This window comes from Pseudopipra pipra, chromosome 3, assembly GCF_036250125.1.
Source record: "Pseudopipra pipra isolate bDixPip1 chromosome 3, bDixPip1.hap1, whole genome shotgun sequence".
In the NCBI taxonomy this organism is placed as follows: Eukaryota; Metazoa; Chordata; class Aves; order Passeriformes; family Pipridae; genus Pseudopipra; species Pseudopipra pipra.
In genome coordinates this window covers 12,277,207-12,285,891 of record NC_087551.1, presented here as the reverse complement: position 1 = coordinate 12,285,891, position 8,685 = coordinate 12,277,207, and the positions used below count along the sequence as shown (strand labels likewise).

Below are 8,685 nucleotides of genomic sequence, written 5' to 3'. Positions count from 1 at the left end.
AAACAAACAAGCTCACAGGATGTGGCTGCCTGGAAGCAAGACAATTTGACTTGATGACCCAGAGATCCCTTCCCCACTCCATTATAAATGCCATTTTTTTCTTCCAAGAAAAGAATTCTAACAAATCTTTTTGGCTTTCCTCCTATTTCACAAATACATTTGGTCACTAAGAAATTGTATTTCACCAGGAATAAAAAACAGTATTTTGCTGTCCATCCAAGCGAGCTGATATCTCCATTCGGTAGCAGTAATGCCGGATAAATTTGCCCTGTAGCATCTCAAAGTCCTTTGTTTGCAAGCCAGCCCCCCTACAGTTATGTTCCTGTACAAGGAGAATGGAAAGATAGTCTTTTTCCTAAAAGTCTTACTTGGTAAAGCCATAATGAGTGTGATTTAAAGGCTTCTATTCTCAACAAAGGAAAGGTGAAAAATACTTTAGAGAATAAGGGTGACCATAATTTGGGGCTATTTTTTTCTGCTGATTACATATGCATTCTGTCCCAGTGCCTATTACATTAAGGAAGAAACCATTTTCTCTGCAGTCTGGAGCAAGTCAGCAATGAACAAGGGACCAGATATTTAGACGGAGAGAAAAATGTTCTGGAAATACCACTGGGATCTACTGAAAACAAGTGAGAGTTTGGAAGAGAATCGAAATGTTGTGGAAGAGCAGAGGCTGGAGGGATTTTCTGCTTAAAATCCCTATGATGGACTCAAGTTAGTTAATGTGTATTTTAAATCTTGAACATTCTCCTTCAGCAAAGATTTGGCATGGCTTATTTTGGGACTATGAATAACAAATAATAGGCAAGCAGGGAGAGAAAACAGCTTTAACCCTGGGAGAGAAGTGGAGGCAACCAAAATGCACCAGGGTTGTACATCTTCTTGTCTCCCTGCCGTGGCAAAGGAAAGCAGTGTTCTAAAAGGGGCATGTGATCTCCTAACAACACTTTGAGCAATGGATGTTTACGCATCTAGAAAGAAGTGGTGACAGAGAAGCTTTTAGGCAAATGACTTGGCTATCAGGCCTGTTAGGGATGGAAAGAGGAACGAATGAACACTGCTTACGCATATTATGCACAGTTATTAGGAAAGCTGGGAACACCTCTCAATGCCGCAGCCTGGTGTGCTCGTCACTACGCTAAAATATAAACCACAAGTAAAATAAAGTTCTTCAGACCTGCTAGAGCATCCCCGTCGCCTTGGGGAGCTGTGCCCAGCTCCATGCTGGCAGGTGCCTGTGTGGGTGTGGGAGCAGTACCGGGGGCTCTCTGCGGCAGGGCAAGGTATAGGGTCAGCCAAGCTGGGGCGAGCGGACTCGATGCCTCTGAAGGGTCACTGAGCTCCGGTGGGTGGGAAACAAAAGAGATCCCTGTCTAGGAGGAAGGCCCAGGGAGGAGGACGAAGGATGGGGGGGAGGGGGCAGAGAGGGGCGGGTTTTGCCATACTCCCCCGAGATGGGGGCTACACACCAGGGTATGGAGGCTGTTCCTGCTGCATAAGGAAAGTTGGACGCGCTGCCACGCAGGGCTGGTTCTCCTGCCTCTCTCCTTCTCCCTCCCTCCTCCGCCTCCTCCTGCTCCTCCTCCTCTTCCCCGCGAGTTGAGCGCACTGTACAGCTAGTCGGTGCAGGCGGCGCAGCCCCGCCGGCCGATCGCCCTTTCCCGGTGCCGGTCCAGGTGCCGGTCGCGGTGCCGGTCCCGCTCCCCCGCCACCCCCTGTCGCCGCCTTCCCCGCAGCCAGGATGCCGGCGGGCGGCGCGGCCGGGCTATGAGCCACCGCCGGCCCGGAGCTACAACGCCTCTCCGGCAGCCCACAGTAGGAAGACCGCGCTGCGGGTCACCTTGCAGGGAGGTGAGTGACCACCCCTCATCCCATCCCATCCTGTCCTATCCCCTCCGGGAAGGGAAACACTAAACCCCCTCCCCGTCCCCGCGCCGCATACTCCGGAGCGGCGCCGCCGGGCACGGAGCAGAGGCGGGAGCACCGCGGCGCCCGCAGCCGCCGCGGCAGAATCGCCGGCGGGAGCCCCGGGGAGCGCGGGGACTGGAGAGAGCCTGCCCTCGCCGGGCGGCGGGGCATCGCCCGCAGAGGAGCTTCTCCGATGCTCCGGTGAGAGTCGAAATTAGCATAATCTGCCCTACCCGCTGGGGGTCTGGGGAGGGACAAGGCTTTTCCAGTGCCATGGCGAGGTGTGGGTTGGGAGCATTGTATAGGAGAGTGTGCATGGGGTCCTCCTTTTCCCGTCCCTCCTCTTCCCCATGAGGAATCCCCTACAGCGCACTGTGGCAGAGCATCTTTCTCTCCCAGCTCCCGGACACCCTGCCAGCCCAGGGCACCGTCTGGCCCGGGAAGGGGGAGATGCGGGGGTGCGCGGCCCCGTGCGGGCTGCGGCGTAGAGCCGGGGGGCAGGCGGCAGAGATGCTGGGCTCTTGGCAGCCACAGCTGACCGGTTCCCTCACCATCCTGCTCCAGAGGCGCCAGACTGAATTTCTTTCCTTCCCATTCTCTACTTAGCGAGCAGTGATAGATAAGTTGGAGAGAGGGGGATGGTTGAGGCAAGGAGATAGCAGTGGTCCCTGCTATTCGGTGGCAGAGAGGGGTTGACCTTGGGTAAGTCCCTCATGCCTGCACCATCCTTCTGGATCGGGTATCACTAAAGCATCCCGCAAGGGGGTCAGCCCTTCAGTAGGAAGAGCCTGGTAAATGCATTGAAATCTTTCTGGAATTGGCAATTCAGAGTGCAAGCCTTCCTGGAACAGGACTGGTAGTATTTGCTGGTCAAGAGTGTGCTGCAGGAGAAGAGGTGCAAGGGTCTGTATGGGACTGGCAATGGTGATGGTGTTTGACCCCCGCTAAGAACGTGGAGCTACCTAGTGGCAGGAGTTGCTCCGGAGAGCAATCTGTTGAACTGCGCGTTCAAAATCACTGGAGGGAGACTGTAATCTCAGTGTGTAATGAAAGAGAAAGAAGATAAAAAAATCTGAACTTTCCAGGGAGATTAAATATTCCAATTACAATTAATTAGACATTAATCCAGCATAAACAGAGCATTAACAAAAATTAAAAGGTGCTTTGATATTCTTAAACTCAAGATGATGCATTAACTGATACTTACAGGGGATTTTTTTGTATTATAAAACGCAGTCAGAACAGAGAATGCACTTTTCTACATTCATGCATTTAAATTATTTACTCTTAATTATAGTTAATGAGCTATCATCTTCAAAGGAGCTGCATATAGATGCTCCATATTAATTTCAAATTACCTCACTCCTAAGAATAAGGCATTTCTGATTTTACAGGATAAGCTGACATTTTATTAGCAGTTTGGTAACTACAGGTCATGCCAGGGTGCATGTAGGATAAATGCATTTGTAGGAATTAAATGAAGTCTCCTTTTATTAAGTGGGCAAGCAGACATCTCACACCACTGGTGCTGTATGCTCTGGAATAAATCTCACATGCACGGGAAGGTACTTCCTTGTACAAATGAAGATGTAATACAGTATGTAGTGTATACAGGCACCACCACAACACATTTAACTTGATGAAGGCTGCTCTCAGGATTTAAAATGCTTTTACTTCTGAGGATAGTATTAGAGAAAAGGTGCAACATAGTTGGATAAGGTTTTTTATCTTTTTCTCTAGCGTAAATTCGTATCTGCAGCCAGCTGTAATTGCTTCCAGGAGAGTTTTTTAATACTGCCTGTGTGGTTATTAAGATTGCAGACTGCATATTGGGATTTCCAAATTTCGTTTTCTTCACTTTGAAGATGAATATTTACAGGTTATTGTTTGTATGGTGCAAATGGAAAAGAACTGCAGAGGTGTGTACAGGAGGAAAATACTGTTTGTTCAGTGGCTTTGCTTTGACAAATGTGAATAGTGTCTTAAGTGTGTGAGCATAGCTATTCATGTCTGAATATATATCCTCTGGCTATCAAATCAATTGTTTCTCAATATTCTTTCTCTAGTAAAAGTTGGAAACTACTTTTGAGTAATGGGATCACAGCAAAATTCTCCTCTTCACGTGTAAATGCCTGTGACCTTGAGGATTTAGGTGGAGCTAGTCTAACCTGTAGCAATTAAGAATCAAAAGATTTTGTGCTTTGTATTTGGTATCATAAAGTCAAAAGAGTGACAAACTGGTTATTTTCATTGGACTAGCAAAGACGTTTTGAAGTAGTGGTGCAGTACATGAGAGGTGTGAGTCCATGCATGCCTTTAGCACTCCCAGTTTTATATATGGCATCCCTATAGAGGTTTATCTGTGTGTGTGTATCTATATAAAACCTTAATGTGTAAAGTTCCCTCATTTACCAACCATCCAAATCCGTGCTGTAAAGTATTTTTGTCCTTATGCTCTTTAGTTCACTGGGGCACAAGAAGATTGAACTGACTGTTCACATCAAGTTGGCATAATTCTAGCAGGGATTTATGTGCTTTGACTGAGTGATTAGACTCGTTAAAATCCCCAGAAAGAACTAAGAAATTTGAAATGCTGTTTGCAAATGGATAATTTCCTTGGAAGACAATCATATATGTCATTGGATTGGAAAGGACCTTAAGATCATCTATTTCCAAGCCCCCTGCCATGGGTGGGGACACCTTCCACTAGATCAGGTTGCTCAGGGCCACATCCAATCTGACATTGAAAACTGCCAGAGGTGGGGCATAATCAAAGAGTTCAGCTCCTTTAGGAGGGAGTTGACTTTCCCAGATTCCTTGAGACATCCAGCCTGGTGTCAGGTCCTACAAGACTGATGTGTTTCTTGAGGACATCCCCCACAGCAGCTCCCTGCTACATGCATTGTCCTATCCAGTCCTCTCCCAGCACGTGGTGTCCCCGCATCACCCATCCACCTACCTTCCAGCCCCCATTCCTGTGCTCTTTGCAACAAAACAGTCTCTCTTCTTCCAACTCCATGTAGCTTGCAAGATCATGGAGACAATGTTGTGTTGTGGATATTCTGCCAGACCAATGTCTGTGCCTCCCATATAAAAATCTCCAGGGTCCTACGTTCCTTCTCCTCCCAGAGGCAAGAGGTGATAGGATTTTTTGTCTTGTTCTGGCAATGCCCTGAGTCTAATGCACCCCCTTATTCATATCCCTTCTGGTTTCTGCAGGGAGGGGTGAGTACAGGATTAAGAAAGGTCTGTAAAGGTTACTTTTATGCCCATGGATGCTACTGCTCAGTGTTTCCCTGCCTGCCCTGTCTGCCTCCAGCTACCAATCTGACTATGGCTAAATCACTTATTCTGTAAAGGTTTTGTCCCACAGCATATTCCTAGCTCTGCAGTTCTTCTAGAGCCTGATGAAGCACAGCTGATTTTATTGCCCCAGGAGTGGCTGCTTTATTTAATCATCCTTGCCCTGATGAACTGGCACTAGCAATTTTACAGTATCACAGAAGCATTTTTCGAGCAAAGTGACTTACAACCCTAGGGTGCTTTGTTTGGGGCAGGAAGTACAGACACCTTCATTTTGCACCAAGTCTGCACCACCAGGCTGTCTTCCTGTTCTGTCATCTCTTTAGTTATCATTCATGCTTCAGGAATATCTAAAGTCCCAGCCTAGAGCACAGCATTGGTAGGTTACATGCAGAAGAAGTGCGAGGCAGGTATCTTGTACTTCTTTGCTTCCTGCATGCAATGTGGGAATGCAAGCAGAGCCAGATAAGCAAGGTGTGTGCAAGAATCAGGTACTCTGGGGGCTTGGCTGCCCATCAGGAATGAGACTTATGTGAGTTAGTAGGGTCAGTCCCGGATCCACATTTGGATGTTCCTGTGTGTGGGCCAGCCTGGTCACAAACACAGTTAAACAGGGATTTTAGGTCAAAGGGGAGGCACTGGAGTCAGCCAGCAGGCAGATCAAGAGGGCCAGGTGATACTGTGATGTTGGTATTCCTGGGAGAGACTCTTGTGATTCTTTTAGAAGCTCTACTTTGTGCAGCAGGAACTTGGCCTTGCTGTGGCTTTCTACAGGGCAGAGCATCAGGTAGCTTCTTCTAAGCTGAAGAATTTAAATTCTGTTGCAACACAAGTCACCACTAAAATTAGGCAGAGGGTTTTGGTGATAACTTAGCCTTTCCCAGATATTTAAATTTAGATTCACTCTCAGGAACTATCCAGACTGTGCATAGAGACCAAGAGGACTGAGACAGTGCATCTTTTCACCTAAGCATGAAGCTTGTCCATCACGTAAACACTCAACGGAACACACAGTTCAACTGTGCATCAGTCTTCACTCTGCAAAACATGGGTCATGGTTAAATCCATAAGATCGATTGTTCTGGCCCAAAACGTGGCATGATAAGTGTGGGTCTGAGTCAAGCTTTCCCCAAAAGCCAGAGCAGCTCTTGGGCAGAGGCTATGAGTGCTTTTCACTCCATGCAGGAGAGTCGTGGTACTCACTTCAGAAGTTTTTCTCAATGAGGGCCCTCTGAACAATTAGGGGTACAATTATATACCCCAGAAAACAGCTATTTTCACTTGCTTTGAAAGTGAAAGACAGCACAATTTTCTGCTCTTCAGGTTGGCAGCCTTCAGCCTGACCACAGTGCTGAAGGGTATTTCACTATGCGTCTATTTATTATATCATGAAGGTTAGTTTTATAGCACTGGGCATAATCACAGAGTTTTATTGAAAAGCTTTTTGGATGGAGGGAGGGAGAAGAAATGTCAGCTTAGCCTTCTATTAGGAGAAATATGTCTTAAAGCAAGAATCTCTCCTCATGACTCAATCTCCCCTGTTTGAAATGGATGAGGGGAGCTCACAAGGGAGCTGGATACATTTGGGGTTGTCAAGTGATCCCCTTCTGCAGTATTGGGGAGCCTCTGAATGCAGTGATCCAAACTGGTGTGGTGGCATCCTTTGCTCTGTGTGCTATTAGATAGCCAGGCTCAGAGTGGAGGGTACATACTTGCAGTCAGGAGAGAAGGAGAAGACACAAAAGAACCGTGCTTAAAACTGCACAGAGCCTGATTTTTTGACTGCTTTCACTTCACAAAGTAATTGCCATAAGTCGTACAGGTGTTATGGTGTTTTTACACTGTGCCTTCCACAATAGGCAGGGTTCTTTAAATCAGAGCAAGGTGCTGTTAGTCAGGTCAGTTATTCATTATCTGGAAAGTGCAGTTTTGTCATTCAATGAAGAAAGTTGTGAATTCAGACTGAACTCCACAAAGAGTCAAGGCTGACAAAATTAAGTCAGGAAGGAAGATTGCTAGAAAAGCCTGAATGTCTTTTTTTTTTTTTTTAATTAGAGATAACTTGAATTAAAAACCAGTTTGTTCAAATAAAAATAAATAAACAAAACATTACATTTTGGCTCAGACAAGATGCTTCCATCTGCTCAAAAGGAAATATTTTGTTGCAGGGATAACATTTTATGTTTTAGGTCAATGCAAGGTAATTCCTCTTTTCTCCCCCACTCTGTTCTTTGGTTAAGCTACTGAATTAAGCAATCAATTATTCAGGCAGATCTAATACGCATATGGTAATTGTTTCCACATTTAAATATATCTCTGGACAGACAATCAAGAGACCTGGATTTTATTTCCAGTTCTGCTACTCTGTTCGACATGACCTTGGGTGTTTCACTGTACTCCAAGTTCCTCCTCTTCAGGGAAGGACAGGCCCACATTTCACAGAGGATTTGCTGCATATTGGTAATACTGAAATAGCATGGAGGTCTTTTTACTTCCACTGTTAGCAATGAAACCTTTAGCTATCACTAATGCATGAATTCTTAATTTTCCCATTGTGAGTTAGTTGCATTGCCTTATGAAATTCCCTGTAGTTTACTTAATGGGGCAAAAGGAATTTCAGCTGCTGAAATATAGTGTTCCCTTAAAACAAAACCTAGTTTAATGAGCCCAGCTAAATCAAAGAAGACAAATACAAGTGGGAAATATTTTTTCCTTCATTTCATTAAATATTTCACTTTGTAATCAGCTCTCCAGATCCATTTATTGCCTGTGATTTCTCTCATGCAAAGGTCCATGTTTGCTGTTGCAGTTTACAAATGTCTGAAATACCTGAAATGCTGAAGCCTATTGCACTGGGTATTAAAAACTCCCTCTTACATGAAAGCTTGTGCCAGGAAACCTGCAACCCCCAGACCTCTCTTGGTGTGTTTTTTTTCAGACTGCAGCACTCACCATTTGACTTGCCTGCTCTTCAAGAAAGCTTTCTCCTCTCTTCTTTCTCTGTCCTGGCAGTGGGAGAACCAGCACCAAAACCAAGGGCATTTTGTTGAATCTGATAGTCATGAGGCTGAATCAGTTTCTGGTGGTGGCACAGCCCTGTGAAGGGTCATTATTGCCACTTCTTGCCATGCAGTGTTAGATTTAGAATCACTGAGGGATTAGCAGAGGGATGTGGGAGCAGTGAACGTCTTTTTGGGAGCATGAGCGACAGGTGGGAATCTGTAAGGATCAGAGGGATTTGAATCGTAGGATAATTGAGTTGAAGGAACCTCAGGAGGTCTCTAGTTCTATTTCATGTGCAAAGCAGGATCAACAATGGGGTCACACCATGTTGCTCAGTGGGTCTTGGAAATCTGCAAGGATGGAGACTGCAGGGCCTCCCTGGGCAGGCTTTTCCCATCCTTGACTGTCTTCATGGGGAAAAGATTTCCCCTGATATGCAAGACCCCCATGCAGAAGCATATGGCGTTT

General features: G+C 46.0%; 1 protein-coding gene across 6 annotated transcripts in view; it reads left to right on the top strand.

The window, feature by feature from the left end:
* Positions 1–1,464: 1,464 nt before the first annotated feature.
* The window catches only part of SYNDIG1 (synapse differentiation inducing 1), a 74,707-nt gene continuing 67,486 nt past the window's right edge, over positions 1,465–8,685 (top strand). Inside the window, exon 1 of one of the 6 annotated variants that reach the window (XM_064647902.1) lies at positions 1,465–1,854. The gene's annotated coding sequence lies outside the window, so the exon portion shown is untranslated. Of the gene's footprint in view, positions 1,855–2,004; positions 2,113–8,685 lie in introns of those variants that run through there. The other 5 variants (XM_064647903.1, XR_010428941.1, XM_064647899.1 and 2 more) reach the window with 5 other exon arrangements.